This window comes from Lichenostomus cassidix, chromosome 4 (genome assembly GCF_008360975.1).
Source record: "Lichenostomus cassidix isolate B80296 chromosome 4, HeHo_3.0, whole genome shotgun sequence".
NCBI classification, from domain to species: domain Eukaryota; kingdom Metazoa; phylum Chordata; class Aves; order Passeriformes; family Meliphagidae; genus Lichenostomus; species Lichenostomus cassidix.
The window spans coordinates 49,780,727-49,797,433 of record NC_139484.1 but is presented as its reverse complement, the minus strand read 5'-3'; the positions used below and the strand labels follow the sequence as shown (position 1 = coordinate 49,797,433).

Genomic DNA, 16,707 nt, shown 5'->3' with positions numbered 1-16,707 from the left:
AGTGGCTAATGAATACTGGAACAATGTTCTCCATTACCACAAGGTGTCAGTTTTATGACTCTTGGATGAACAACAAAGTTTAAAAAATTCGATGGAATTTTTCCCTACCTTTTTCCTGATATTTCTATGTTAGTTTCTCTAGTTAGTTTATTACATTTGGTATGAAAATTGAATTAGCTACATATTGGATCTGAGCATACATCTCACGAAGAATAATCTTTTTAGTTTAGCAGCTGTTTCTGCTTTTCAAATTTTATGAGCAAACTACAACTTCCTTCAGTTTGCTAATTATTTAGATTTGTACATTATTTGTGATATAATTATGATTACTCCAAACTTCAGTATTGCACAGTTAGATAATACTGCTAATATTTCTCCCCTTTGGCTAAGCACTTGAGCATTTATAGAAATATAGCTCAGAACATTTTTAGATATGTCTGTAACTACTTTTCTTTTAAAAAAATTTCAGCAGTAATCTTTTTTTAATTCACTGTCTCTCCCAATTCACAGACTCACATGCTCAGACTCACCTCGAGCTCACACAGAGCTGTAGTAGCCTCATCCCTGCTAGGCTACCAAATTCAGCAACCCCTAGCAATTAAAATACCACAAACATTTGTGTGTTCTAAGCCATTGTGGGTCAGCAGAAACGTTCCCAGGAGCTTCAACAGAGTTCTAATAAACTATATCTAAAGTAGTAAACAATTTTAGTTTATTTAAGATCATAGAAGAGTCTAAGTAATTTCTTAAGCAAACCTATCTAAATAGTTGCATGATTTAAAATTAAAATTTCAGTCTAAACCAGAAAGACAAGTTTAATTGTATCACTTTTGCTGTTGTTCTCAGGAAACTCATAAAGGAAATGGTAAATAAACAGAACTGTTTTCAAGGAAGGTCTTGATCTTAAGTGTTCCTGCTGCTACAACTTTAATGGAAGAAACCCAAACATTTAATTGTTAGGGGTTTTTTACTGTGATTTCTCACTCAAAAAACATAAGCAAGAAATGTTTTGAAGAACTTAAATGTTCCTTTTTTATTATAAGCATAACTTGTTAATCTTCTCCCTGCATACTTTGTAAAACTATCATCTACAGTGATACTTTTAACAAATCACGTATACCTATAACATTTCTCATCAATTTTAATAAGGTGGTGTGATTTTATAATTGCCGTGTTATCACTGATGTGGTAAATATCAGTGCATGCCTACCTGGTAAATGAAATTCAATTACTTATGAAAACATTTACTGTGACACCCTTTTTTCTAAACCTGCAAGGCCTGTCCTTTCACTTACATTAAAGTAAAGCCCATTCATTACAATAAAATATTTAACTTTAAAAAAACCCACTATCATTTGTCTTGAGATGCGCCATTTAATAAAAAAATTGTTCCCAAACTTGAGTGAAGTCCCTGAGGAAAAATGCTGATTAAATGATACCTATCATAAAACATTTATGAATTAATAGAGCATGTTTTTAAATAAAACAAATCAAGGAGCATCTCTCAAACAAAAAGAGACCAGAATAACCAAAAAAGAGGAAACTGGTTGAGTTAGTTTTGTTAATCACATCTCTTGAATGCATTTTGGCATATTTTAAAACACTACTCCAGGGTGACTGAGATCCATAAATGCACTGACAAAGACTTTGGGGAAATGAAATGAAACTGACAGTTTTTCCTTAAGTGATCATCTAAATTTAACCACAAAGGTCATTTAGCAATATGCATATTTGCATAATGATACATAGCCTCAGACAACAGGCAACTAATTCATAGATGAGTAGCTGGTTTCAAAATCTGGCTGGCAAAGTAACTACTCCTAACAGATTAAAATATGAGTTCTAGAAAGAAAAATAATTGCTCTTATTCAGCTGATGTTATTTCTCTTCTGTTTAAAAAAGAAGTTAATATTTTTTAAAAAATCATGATGGTTGTGTGAGGGGTTGCTGGTGAGAAACTGATAGTAAGTGTCGGACTATGCTGTATGAAACTGTCTTTGAAAGGTCACAACCTTTTAATATTTCTCCAATACCAATGCTCTATTTTACCTTAGGATCTAATGCACTGAGTTAGCATGTTATACATTGCCAATCAATGCAAAAAGAGTAAATTAGTGGATTAAACCAGTGTGTGTTGAAGCTCCTCACTTATATGAGGAGCTAATTATATATATTTCACATATTTCACAGGGTTATTTTGGAATAGATGGAGTGTAATTCTTGGATCAAATGTCTGTATCTCACTGCTGGTTTTGAAATTTTAAAAGGCTCTGACCTGGATTGTGTGACTGCAGGCCAATGGAGGTGAAGACTTCCTGTACTTTTCTCCATCTCACACATTATTATTATTATATTACCTCACACATCTGTGCATCCCCCATGACTCATAGGAGCCCTCACCTGTGAAGACTTTCAGAGATTTCAGATCCATCTGCTGATACATTTGAATCATAGGTCAATGATTACACTATCTGAGTCTTAATAATGACTCCATTACCCCTTTCTCCCTGTCCTCAAGACTGAACACAGGATTCAGTTGCAAACTCAGTTGGAGAAATTAGGACCTTGTATGAATTACATAACGGAAGATGTAAATTAAAGTTTTCTTTTCAAGAAAATTGCATTGAATTGATAGAAAATGTTATTTTTTTCATATCACACATTGATTGAAAAGGTAGAAATACTTAGTTGAGTTTTCTTCATTACATTGTGCATTATTAAAATCAATTCAGATTGCAGGTAATGGCTGTAGCAACTAATTAACTCCTTTTCCTAGTCAGATAAAACATTTCTGTCAGTGTGCAAAGTACTTGTTGCATTAGGAGAGCTGTTTCTTTAATCCTAAGCTTATCTTACAAACAGAGCAGTCAGAGGAAGGACTCTGTGACTGAGAGATTCATTCTGGAATTCACATCTTTTTCCAATCCTCTGAGGTACACATATACATCAAGCTTATATCACAATTACACTTGCATTTCACAGAGATATTATGAGCGTAAATTTGCTGCTGTTTGTGAGGAATTAATGTAGAATAGGGATAAGCACTTTAGGAGATCATCTGGAAAAATGGTTCTTCTATAAAGAGAAAAAATATGGTCACACAATGGGAGTTATACTTAATCTACCACAAGTTAGCAGTAGATAAAAATGGATTTTTGAATCCTGTGCTCTCATGAATCTACTATGCACTTGAATAGAAAAAAAAATATGATGGTGAACTAGAACACCAGATTGTGTTTTCATGTATTCAATTCTATCGTGTTTTTTCTGTTGCCTACCTGTTACTGGTTGTAATGAACACATTTGCCCTCAAAACCTGTGTGTTTGCATTTTTTTGGTTCTAATCCACAGATCTTTCCTTCTTCCAAAAAAGATTTTCTTCTCAGTGGGGGTAGGGAAGGGAGAGAGATGGGAGAAAAGATAGAAGGACTGAGTTAAATGATTGTGGTAGCAGCATACCTGTAAACATTTTTGTATTTTATAAATTGTTTCATTGCATGATTTCTGCTAATCTCAATCATCTTGTTAAGATACATTTTTGTACCAATGTGGTCATTTGACTGTAGGAGATTCCATTTATTTGGCTGGGAATGGGATGCAGCCCTCAGAATCAAACTCTCTGGAAGTTACACATCTAGTCTAGACTCAACATCTGGATACTGTAAAGTCAAAGGAAGGATCCAGGCATACACAAGAGATTTGCAACTGTTATGTTGGCTTTTGGAAGATGAGTAATTGTTCTTTGTGACCACTGATTTCTGCCCAGTGACTAAAGAAGGAGCTTCATCTAGGTATCTAATATACCTATTTAAAAGATGCATGAAATTAAATTGATTGGATAAAAGCTTTTACTTTTTCTGTTAATTACCCAATCTTTGAAAAACTATTTTGGAGAAAACAGATAAAATAGGTAGATTTTCAATGCAGTATATTATCAGTGTCAACTGTTAAAATATTGAAACAAAAATCTGTCTAGTGTTAAGTAAAAATTTTTTATTTCACACATTGGCATAATCAGGTCCTCTTAACTTTGAAGATTATATTTAATGTGTGTTCCTAGAGCTATGAAGCCATTAGGCATTGTTACCAAGCACTGATGAAATTATTACAAAATTTCTTCATTTATTAAAGTTTTTTAAAGTGTTGTTGTACCTTACATTTGATGAAGCTCTCTGGTCCTATCACATAGGACCTATAGATTAAAATTCAAGCATGAATGTCAACTTTTCACAGGCTGAAACTGTCCAGATGCTTGGTTGTAATTCAGACCTATATAAACTCTAGACCCAGTTACCCATTTACAATAATAGACAGGCGAGGAAAAGATAATTAGATACTGTCCTGTAAAATACTTGTGTATTAAATTTTCCAAATGATTTTTTAATTATTGTGTTCTAACTCTGTGAATAGAACTGTCTGACTAATCCTTTTGTTTTAAGTGGAAGGAAGACAAATACAAACCCACCAACCTCCTTTCTCAATGAGCAGCAGAGGAAAGTGATTTTATATAAAAATTTCATGAAAGATTTTTGGATCCATTTGTTTCAGTATACTTTTTTACTAAGTGCAAGCATGAATAGGACTATATAATTCAGGCTGCCATTTTTAACTTCTAACAGAAAAAAATTAAGATCAGAACATCTTGGAAACTACATACTAACTTTAGTTTTTTTCAGATGTGAAGAAAAGACAGTCCATATTTGAACACTGACTTTTTCCATAACTTACATCAATCGTGTATGTATGCGAAAAAGGAGGTAAGGAACCTCACTAACTCTAGATTGCACAGGGAATTCAGGAAAAGAAAAAAGAAAACCATCAAAGGTCTGGAGGATTTGATTTGGATATTTAAGAGCATGTATGTTTACACAAGCATGTGTGTCTTTGTTTAACAATTACAAAGGATGAGGTAGGAACATCAGCATTTAATATCTCCAAAGCTCAGGACTTCAAGAAATTTTATTATTATTTAGGGTATTTCACCAGGTTTAGAAACAACAGCTCAAAACTTCAGAGATAAACTTTGATTTCCTAGATATGTAAAAATAATTTGCCAATCGCTCATACTGTCGGCTGGAAGACGGGCAACTGTACTTTCCAGTGCACCATTTCCATTATCTGAGATAACCAAAATATCTACTGGGATCTATCCTTTAGGGTAATCTGGTGCTCTGTGAAGGACAAACTCATGTCAACTCTATTTAGCACTTACTTTTAATATTTAGGACTATCATTTTTACTTCCTTAGGAAAGGTCTATCCATGCTATTGCCAGCAAAGAATAAAAGGATTCTGTAATGGTTTGTTACCTTCTCAAGTAAATGTGTCCATTCATTAAAGGTTTTCGCAACTGTATTCCTGATGAACAGTGAAGTTAGACATAAACCAAGGACAGGCTGATGGTTCAGACCTTCTCCTCTACTCCTGTGTCTAAATAGCAACCCAATGCTGTCATCTGGTGTTTCTCTTCCTCCCTTCACTCAGAGAATTCAGTCAGGCTTTGATGTGCTTCAGATATGAAGGACAGAGTAAATGTTTTTGGTTTTTTTCCATTGTAATACCTGTAAATTAAAATGCACCATTTAAAAGCCGTTCATTAATTTAGCTGCAGTTGTTCTTAAATAATTCTTGAACCTGGAATTAGAATTCAAATGAATCCATGATAGCACAGTCAAAATATGCCGGTATTTCTACCACGCAGAGCATTTATTCATATTTGCCTTTCTGCTGTGAGGATAAGGTTCTCTGGCATTCAGGCACACAATCTACACAGACACTAAACAGGGAAGCATATCACATTCAAATCAATATCCATGTGACTTGGCCACAATGGCTTCAGTTCACCTTTTCCCTTCAAATGTAAATTTACATCCTCATCCCCTCCCACAATTTGTTTCTTGCAGCAAGAATCACATAGGTTTAAGAAGATAGATGCAAAATATAAAATAGGAACCACTAAATCATAATTCTTACTCATCTTTGAGATATAAACACTTCCAATTAAACAAAAATTTCAGTCTCAAGATCATTCCTTCCTCTTCCAGTAAATTATTTACATAGGGCTTTACACACTAATCTCTTTTGGCACTGCAGAAATTATATGCTTCTAAAAGTTGTAACAGTGACATGTAAGCACTGCAAAGAGGAAGCAGCTGACAAAAAAAAAAAAAAAAGCATAAATTAGAAAGGCCTGAGAGCTTTTTTTCCCTACATCTTTCTCAGTAATTTTTATTTTAGAACAGGTTCTAATAGGATAAACACTTTTCCTGAATTTAGGATTGTAGCAGGTGCTTTCCTCCCAGGGTTGTTTAGTCTCACAGAATAGACAGATTCTTGGTTGTGAGCAAACTGGGACATCTGAACCTGAGTAAAAAAAACAGTTTTATATAACCAGTCTGTTGATTCCATCAAATGCAGAAATAACTTTAGTGTATAGTAAGAAAAATCTTATAAAAGGTAAACGCTGATTTTACTCCATTAAATTTTGCAAAAGAAGACCTATATGCACTTAGTCTTATGTTGGCAGCATGAAGAAATAAACATGAGGTTTTAAAGGAAAGAAGGATTTCACAGTTAATAAATCTCTTAATGCATTTTAGAGGCATGCAGGTATTTGTATTGCAAAAACCCTTTAATATCACAAGATTAGATATATGCTCTTTTGAAATACAATAAAAAGCTATTATAAGAATAGAATATATGACTATTGAGACAGGAAATTCTACCTAGAAAAAGATAAAATAGGTTAAAATATATATCATGGTATAAATTATATTTGTGTAATCCTAAAATGAAAGCAAGAGAATTTTCCAGCCTCCCACCTCATCATGTCAGCAATGAGAACACCACAGAGTATAATGCCACTTATTCCATTTCAAATCCCATTTTGTGTTACATTCAATGAAGTCAACAGCAACAGTCTGATGTTTACTTGTAAGTCACAGTATCTTTGAATTTCTTACTTGCTTGTGTTGTACTTCTGCCATCAGCAAAATTTTTTGTCATTACTGAATTTATCCATAATTGTGGCTAGCACAGGTCTTTCCCATGAGAAATCCTTTTGTGTTTTATAAATAAAGATAAAGTTTGGATGTTATTAAAACAGTGTCCCAAGATCTGGACGGTGCAGGCCTGGCCAATCAGGCCTAGGGGGAGGTTTCTGACTGACCAATCTGGGTGACCTTTGAAAACTCTATATATATGATGAAATCAAAACAATAAAGGCCTTTTCCTTCTTGCCACTGAGAACTGGATTCTTCTCTCTGCTAGCGGCTCAACAGCGACACATAATGATGTACTACATTTCATATCCAACAGATAAAAACCGATCACTGAAATTACAACTCCCAGCATTCACACTCAAATCCCCAAAATCCCAGACTCATAGGAATTAATTCACTTTGATATTTGTTCTTTTAAGTTCTACATTTCTTGATCTCTTTTCCAAGAAGAATACCTTTCCAAACAGATGACTTATTACTCCTGGTGATTAATATGAGCAATTGCAAGACAGGTAATTGAGTTTTTTATGATTTTACAGTAATTTAGATAAGATTTACAAACAATTCTTAGAAGTAAATTATAAATTGTCAAAGTAGATAAAGAACCCCCAAATTATAAGTCTAAACTCCTGCAAATAATTTTGCATTTCACTTTCACAATAATTTCTGTTACATTTTTCATGTTTAATCTAGTACTATGGATGGTTTTGTTTTAATCTTCCACAGACAGAATTCTTATTAGGTGTTTGAAATACTTCATTGGTTTGCATTTAAACCACTGTTCTCTTCTGTCTGATTCTACAAAAGAGCTGTATTTTTAAATTTTTTTTTTAACTCTTCAATCTTTATCTTTTATCACCATTTCTTCAATACATTTTTTCCCTGTTCATTAATCTGGATTTTGCAGCAGGGAACTTACTTTAAGTGTTTTAAATGGAAATTATTTACTGTGTCTGGAGCAGGATGTCAACCACTTCCATGTTTTGCTGTTGTGATTCTGCATCTATTAAACTTCCAACCCTCCGTAGGTGCAACAGCAATGAACATATCTGAAGTCAACTTACATGATCTATTACTCTTCCATTTTTTGCTCAAACATATAAATTGTAATACTCTGGATAAAAAGAAGACAATGTGTGGTGAACACTTGAGGGTTCAGGCAGGAGGGATAGAGGAACTCGAAAAATATATGTGATAAAGCAGAAAAAAGGCGCAGAGAAGAGAAAGCAATGAAAGTCTTCCAGAGGGAAGGCAAGGTTAAAAGTTTCCAACATATCAATCAGCACAGATATTTCTGATCCCTCGCTGAAATACTGCTGGCAAATAGTTCACAGAAGTCAGAACATCTTCTTCTATGTGGAGCCCTCAGTATATGTTGAAAAGAAGACTCCAAACTTGTTTGAAATGAAACCAAAGATGCTTTGAGGACCATAAAGACACAGAGGAAAAAGCTTAGGGAAAGGGATAGTAAATTGCCCTGTATTATATTGCTTTCACAAATAACTAAAATGCACATAATCAAAAATGAAAGTTTCATTGCAAAAATGTTGTTTACTGATTAAAAGCCATTATATTTGCTCCTATATCAAGATTATTTCTGACAAGTCTGATTAAGAGAACAGCTCTACCCACTGATTTACAAAAGATAGATGGGACCACTATGAACATATAATCTCATTTAATGAAAAATATATCAGAGAAAATCTACCTACTATTGGATAGATTAATGATTATCCAAATAGTCTTTGACCAAGAAGAATTAACTAATATCATGGTTAGACAACTTTTTGTGTTGACCAGTTTATTAATTTTCATCTTACGTATATTCAAATCAATAAAATGGAAACTCACTTGTGATCAAAACTTGCAGTCAGCCTTGCAAACCTAGTTTTCCATTATTTCAAGGTACATTAATGCTTGTTTATGAACTGCAACACCAAATTTAACAGATTCTGCAGTTCCGCCTCTGCAGGAGGAGCTGGACATGAGCACAATTCCTCCAGTCTTGGGATAGAAAAGCTTCCAAATGCAGAAGGAAGAGGAAAGTATTGCCTAAATGCACCAGAAAACTTTGAAATGCTTTATAAATTTCATGTCACAATATGCTTATATCAGTGTACATTTATTAAAAACCATAAATTTATGCAGTATTGAAAGAGAGCTCGGGTTTCAGCAATTCCATTTAAAGAGGCAACATACTTGGAAATAAACTGTGTCGTCTACTCGACTGAAAACACTGGGAGACTACCAGTATTAGTGATTGAATATAATCTCACGTCTGAGTTGATTGAAACCTCCAATAAAGAACATGGCCACTGAGTATTTCAGGTGTGTGAAGCTTCTGAAAATTATTCTAATGCTGTATTTCCTGGGACTTGATTAAAATGTAACTGATGATTTTGAAGGCAAAATGTTAAATTTCTGGATTTGCCCAGAGTTACTTTTGGTTTTTCAGACCTTTTTTCACCCCTGTAGAAAATGGTAGCACCTACCAGAAAAAATTCTGCGAAGCTTAAGTCATCAACTTAAATCTTCCTTAAAACAACACTAGTTAGAAGATCAGCATCAATAAGGAGCATATCCCATGGGATGCCTGAGCTGGACTCATCTATGGAGAAAACTTAAACTGACCAATTCAATATGTGCCTTTCCCTCAGCTGCAGCTGAGATTAACAGCTGCACACAGAAAAGATGTATTTAGAGGGATTTGAAGGTTAGCATTCAGACTAAGCACTGTTTTTCTGAGTTTTTCAAATAGAAAAAGCACAATATGATTTAATTCAAGCAGAGCCTTTCACCGGAAACCAGTCCTAGAAGTCAGCATCAGGGATTCCACATATCAGGACAGACAAAGCCCTCATCTCTGCTGCAAGTTTTGAATCTATTATTTCTTCCCAAGGTTTTCAGATCCCATGAGCTAATTTCTGTGTATCTGTCCATGTCCACTACCTGTTCCCAAGTGAATCTGAGTGCTTTCTAATCCTACTTCCTGGTTTTCAGTGGGCCTGCTTCTCATCACATGTACCAACCATAAAGCTGTTAAATACCACTTACGCATTCTATTAAACTCATGATTCCTATTGTGTTACTGGCTCTCTGGAGATGTACACAGGCTGCATTGCTCATAACAATATGAGGCTCTGCAATTTTTTATTCCTACATCTGAAATAAGATGCTGAACCAATATAATAGCTTGCTGCTAACAAAAAAACCACTGTATTCCCTCATCTTTTCTACGTTCTCATCCAGCTCCAAGGCAATCTCATGCTGATACCTTCTAGTTTATCTAGGTGCCTGAAAACTGCCCCCAGCACAAAGAAATGGATCCAGTCAGTTGACAGTGGGACAGGAGAGACTGGTGTGAGCTTGCTTGGTTTGACACCTCCTTTACAGGTTATTCTCCTATGTGTTCCCATTATAGACAGCTGTTCATCAAAAACTTTTATGCTTTTGTCCTATGACCACTTTTCCAGTATGACATATTTTATTTTCATAATAATTGAATTTGATCAGATGTTTTTAGTTATACCACTTTTTTTTCCTTAACTTGGTACATGGCTGTATCTGTATTTCATGAGATATTTATTCTGTACAAGAGACCATACGCTTATTTTTCTTTATTTCCTTCAATGACACATTGAAAATAGACTGAAGATAGACAGACAAAGAGAAAAATACACAATTTGGAAATTGTATGCATGATGCTCATAGATAAAAGCATTCTGCAAAAGAACAGAAAATGAAAAGTTCTTCCCAATAACTACGAAAATCTGTCAAAGGGACGGTTTTAGACTGAGACGATTGGGCAGATGCCAGACAAAAATAGTACTACAAATTACACAGTGGCATAGGGTTTTAAGCTGCCTGGATCTCACACTTAAAAGATCAGCCCCTTACACAAATTCAACTTCTTCTATGTGTATTTGCAATGGAAAATTGAAAATTTTGCATCAATGAAGCTGCACCAAAAATGGAGAAAAAAAAGTTTTACTAGCATCACTTAGTCATCTTAACTGCATAGACATTGAGTATTTTCTTTAGTTTGCTGTGTGTCTTTGATCATTGCTCTTCACTGGCACAGCTCCCCAGCAAAATATTTCATTTCCAGATGACACACTGAACTCCAAAGGCATGAACTGACAGAACACTGAAAACATAACAGAGATTCAGATGATAACGGAAAATAGTGTAAGGTACCATCTAATGGTAATTCTTTCCCCTAGGAGTCACAGAATCAATGCATTTTCAGGAAAGGAAGAATCAAGTTTTTCCTTACAAAAGAATAAGAGCAAAATTATTTTCAAGTTAAAGCAATTCACAGCCCTCTCTTGTAAGGGTTACTGGGTATAGATGATCTTAGCCAATTGCAATTTTATTTACCCATGTAAGCAATGTACTGGTTGAGATAATGAGTATACATGCACAGCGAGCAATGATGATATTAATTTGAAAAAATTAATACAACCCACACATTGCACTTTGCGTGTCACCTCAGTGGTATCAAGAACTAAGATATTTTGTACTTATCAGCAAAGAAATTAAGAACAAATACAAACATTCTTTTATCCAGTGACATTTACAACACAAAGATATTCTACTTTTAGATTTAATCAGTAGAATTTTTTCTCATAGCTTTAGTTTTCCCAAGGTCAACCTGAATTAGATTTTCATTTTACTTATCCAATGCAAATGCAACCAAAGTATTTTCTGCAAGGAAGGGAAACAATGTGTGAAATGCATCTTCTTTGTAAAGCTGCGTAAGTGACAATGTTTGAACCCAAAGATCAGTTTTCTAGGCTTTTTCCAGACAATGCAGTGGCACTAATATGTAATGTATCCAGAATAGCTTGCATTTTTAGCTATATGTGAAGCTGTGCTTTTTCTGCAAATATACACGTGCGATTTTTTCCAAAGCAATAATACACTCTTCAGCTACAATGCTCAAACATCCTAGCAACCTTGCATTTCAGGATCTTTCCTGACTTAATTGTTTTCATGTGTACACCATCAACTGCTCCATTTCTAAGAAATGTGCTTGTGGCTTGTAGAACTGATTAGAAAGCCACCCACATGTATGACATCAACATAGGTGTCTCTTAATGTGCTCAATTAAAAGAACGATTCTTCATTTAGAAGAAATGAAAGAAGTAGGGAAAATAATATTCATGTCAGCAAATCCAGGTGTGTATTCATGGGAAGAATGAATTCCAGACAATTATTTATATGTTAGTAAGACAAGTAGCCATACCTGGGAGGGATGGACTCCTTAGAGAGCTTGTTAGAAATGCAATTGGCACTGTGGAGAGATAGCTCTTGGTGGAGCCCTTGGGAGCAGCACATCCAGCATCAGCTTAGCTCATTGGAGAAGAATAGCTTTCAGACAGAAGGAATTTCCTTTTGTTAGGATAAACTTAACTAGATTTCTTAAAAATGTATTAATAATTTTTCACTGTACCTGTAAAGTTTTTATTGGATGATTCCTTACAAATTGAAAGGATGATTTTGTCATGAAAAAGAGATAGCTATAAAAAGATATCTAATTGCATAAAACAGGGTTTGAACATGCTGGTCCTTTCAGCCTTTCTCAACAGCATGTTAAGTGAAAATTAATTTTTTTAAGTGTGATATATTTTATGTTATTTGCAAAAAATATTTACATGTGGAACAAATTAGGTTGTAGGTATTGAAGCTTGACCTTTTTTTGTATTCTATTTTTGTATTATGCTGGCTGTAGAATAGATTTTGAGACTGCAATAACTAATATTCGTATCAGCTGATCCCTAGAGATCAACTGCAGGTTACATTGCATGAATGATGATAATCTTCATTGGCAGCTTGTTTTGGTTTCACAATTCCTTGCTCTTTTTACAGTTGTTTTAGGTAGTCAGAATGGAGATGAAAAAGTTAAGCACTGAAAAATCTCTCTCAGGATAATTCTGCCATTGCAGGTGCATAAAAGGAGGTAGAATTAAGTCTCTTTTAACTTGTAAACACTTCATACAGTTGTGCTACCAATTTTACATATGTTTGCTCTGACAAGGATATATATGAAGAGTTCATTGGAATGTTTATGCACTAAGCATCATTGGATTGCATCTGACAATCAACCATGGTGTGGCAGGGCTTCTTTCATTAGTGACAGAATTACTGTGGCTTGTAAAACCAGGCTTGGGGCCATTATTAGAATATATATGTGTATACAAACATCTTCTCTTTAAGCTTTTTATTACTATTATTTGGACTACTGGAATGTGTGTTAACAAAACTTTTACAAATGTAATTATTTAGTCAGATACCAACCTGCCTGAACAATCTGTTGTCTTTTTACTTAAAAATGAACACATTCAGTTTGTTCTGCATTATGGCACTAGAACAGATCCCATTTGAAAACCAGTGTGGGCACTCTGCCCAGGCTGAGGTAGAATTGGTTGGCATTTAGAGATTACTCAATTAGAGCATTGTATTTAAAGTTTACATTTAAATTTGCTACTGTAATTTTCTGCATAGTTTCACATAAACATTTTGACTGTCGCAAGAACAGATCTGGACTACTCTGAAACCCCAAGTGCAAGCTGATAAATGCCTAGTCACTGTTATACTCCACTTAGTATTCCAACACAGGCAAACTGAAATATGTGAATGTACTTTTCAGTAGCTTGCTCTGTGTGCGCGACAAGAACTCTTTCATAAAGCCTCTATGACTTACCATATTCCTACTTCACTATCCTCATGAAAGTATTCACAAAATAGCCTCAGAATTGAGGGGGAATCACTGTCTGCAAATGATGTAATCAAGATTTCATCACAGAACCTCTTCTCTGCCTCACTTAGAGCTTTTATCATAGTTGTGAGAGTTGGGATGCTCATCCCTGTTTTGCACCAGATTGGAGCACACACCTATTGCTATCCCTGTGTTCAAAACAAGCAGCTGCAGCGATTTTTATTCCTTACTCATTATGGTCTTACCCAAAGGAGGAGTTTCACCTGTGACATAGAGGTATAAAGCAACTACAAATTCTGCCTTGCACAAGATTTTTAGTTAAATCATAATGACCTAATTAAGAAACTGAAGATAAAGAAAAGCATTGTCTGGAAAAATGGAAATCCTTTAAAAAATTTCTTTCAGAATTGCCATTTAAGAGATTTGAAGAAGGAACCCCAGAGTAACATTGAGAATTTGAGCATGAGGGACTGTTGGGAGCCACCACAGCTGATCGGTCTGACTGGTCTGACAGAAGCAAATACCCCAAAATAGATCTTCTTATTAGAGGATGGAATTTATACCATCTCATTTCTGTGAGTACATAGAAAAAAAACCTTCCTGTATTCAAATGATACCCCTTCAAGAGGCTAAGGATGAAATTACATTAATGTTTTTGTTTGCATCAACAGTGTGCTTTTCAATGTACTAATCATCCACACTCAACATGTTTTTAGGTTACATTGTGGAGTGCACTTGGGGCAAATAAATGCTTTTCTATTATTTGAAACTGGAGTACAAGACCTGATCCAGGTGCTTACTTATTGCATTCTAATAATTCACGCCATGGATCAGACTAAAGCTAGTACAAAAAAACCCTATTTGTCTGAATATGAGGTCCTTGGCACCAACTGTTTCACTCTGCAAATCTTCTCTTGCAGTGGAATTACTGCTAATACAAACAGAACAAAGATGAGAAAGGTCAGGTCAATTTCACAACCTTAAACAATTCTCCAAAAAGTTTTGTTATTCACATATACTTTTTGGGGCAAAAAAACCAGGCAATTCAAAATCTCAGAGCCTTTTAAAATTGTTATTGAAACTGAGATAGGCAGTTGATAATATTGTATTTTGCATATTTAAAAACTGGAGCTCACTTAACTGGCTCATTAACATCATACAGGCATTTATGTGCCTGAGCTGAGAATTAACCTGCTTCTTCCAACTCCCAATTGTACACACAAAGAAAATTGTAGGTGACTTTACCACAGCATAAGAGAATTGAAACTCTGGAATGAAAAACATGCTTGCCCTCACTAGTATATATATATCTTGGATTAGTAAGGCAAAAGCATTTCTGCTCTGGATACAAAAGACGGAAAGATATAGATTTTTGCCTCAAATACATATACAGCTCTAAAAAAATTTAAAAATCACCACTAGGGATAATGACATAGTCATATTTTAATTCTTCAGGAAGGGAGTAAGAAAAAGGTATTGTTTTTTCTTTTCCAGCCCCAGAGACATTTGGCTTCTGCTACAGCGTCTGATTCACACTGGTTTAATAGAGACCCAAAACACAAGCTTCTCTCCCAAGTAGGGAATTATGGAAGGGAGAACAAATGAGATAAGCACTACAGACCACAAAGATCTACAGAATCAAGTCAAAATACTCCTTATGGACATATTTTAGATTATTTAGAAATGTCTTTACAGACTAAATTTTTAAATATACTGCATTCTATGCAATAGAATTTTTAGCAGTATTCAGTTCCTGAAAATAAGAAAAAATGAAAACATCAACTGCTAAGCTACAATAACATCTTTGATTCACCCTTAGCACCAAAGTTGGTGCCATGATGACTTTAACTAGGAAAGTATCAAATGAAGAAGGATTTTCTCTGAAAGAGACTGTGGTGATCACACTTACCTGAATGTTTCCTTCAGTCAGTGAACAGGTATGTTCAAGTAATGTTGAAAATTCCTGTTCAGAATGCAGGCTAATATTTCACCTAAAAATGACTTATGATAAAAAGGCCATGCTAAAAGTACTTAAAGTAATTTCCCCCACTAAGAGCAAATCTAAAAATGCACAATATGTCAATTTCATAAATTGTGCCATAAAGTACTGCCTAATTATAGGATGGCAACATAAACAGCTAGCAATACTCAAAGCAAGATGAGCTACAATGTTTCTGTTTGTAACCTTATACATAATCTTATACAATCATATAGCAAAATAATTGGGTCTACTGACATTGTGCACAGTGACAGAAAAAGTTATTCGTTAAGAAGAATGTTTTCTCAGAGAGCATCTGTCCTAGAGACTATGTGCTTGTCCTAGGTTACCATATAGATGTATTTATTCTATTACCACCTCCACAAGCTCTTAAAGCAGGTGGGGGCATTGGTTGTTATCTCCAGCTATGACTCACCCCTGATAACTGTTAATTGGCCATCAAGAAACCACCACATGACTCATGGAATTATCTCATCCCATTGTGAGATGCTCCACCCAGGAGGGAGGAGCCAAGCATTCCCACCTGGATATAACCTGGCCTTGGAACTGCCCAAGTCAGCCCTGTCTACTGGGTTCCCAGAGGACAAGAGCTACCACTGGACCTTCGGGTGGAGACCAGACCTTCCACAGGATTGCTATCTCAATAGAACTACTTCACTTGGACTGCTACCACCATCCAGACTAACAGGGTGTCAGGTTACATCTGACTCTGTCAGTATTTTTTTTCTTGCATTATTGCATTTATTTTCAATTTTCCTATTTAATTATAATTTTGACTTGCCATTGCCCACTGGTTTGTTTTCAAGCCAGTACAGAACTGCACAGCTGCATGTCATTTACACCTTAGGCATTTCCTTCTTTCCTTGTTTCCTAGCTGTTGATCCCCTCAAATATAATTAAGTCTGTGCCCACACTCTCTGTATTTTGTCTGCAGCATATTTGCAACAGGTCAAACACAAGTAACAAGAAATGGCTGCCACAACCTTA

The 16,707-nt window shown here is 35.0% G+C and overlaps 1 long non-coding RNA gene across 2 annotated transcripts; it reads right to left on the bottom strand.

The window, feature by feature from the left end:
* Nucleotides 1-4,686: 4,686 nt before the first annotated feature.
* On the bottom strand, nucleotides 4,687-16,016 carry LOC146438467 (uncharacterized). 2 transcript variants are annotated; one of them, XR_014852076.1, is made up of 3 exons: nucleotides 15,631-16,016; nucleotides 12,249-12,373; nucleotides 4,687-5,560 (listed from the first exon to the last, which is right to left on the bottom strand). It is a non-coding gene; the product is annotated as an uncharacterized LOC146438467 (long non-coding RNA). The 2 variants fall into 2 exon arrangements; XR_014852077.1 differs by lacking the exon at nucleotides 15,631-16,016 and adding an exon at nucleotides 13,707-13,891.
* Nucleotides 16,017-16,707: the final 691 nt, after the last annotated feature.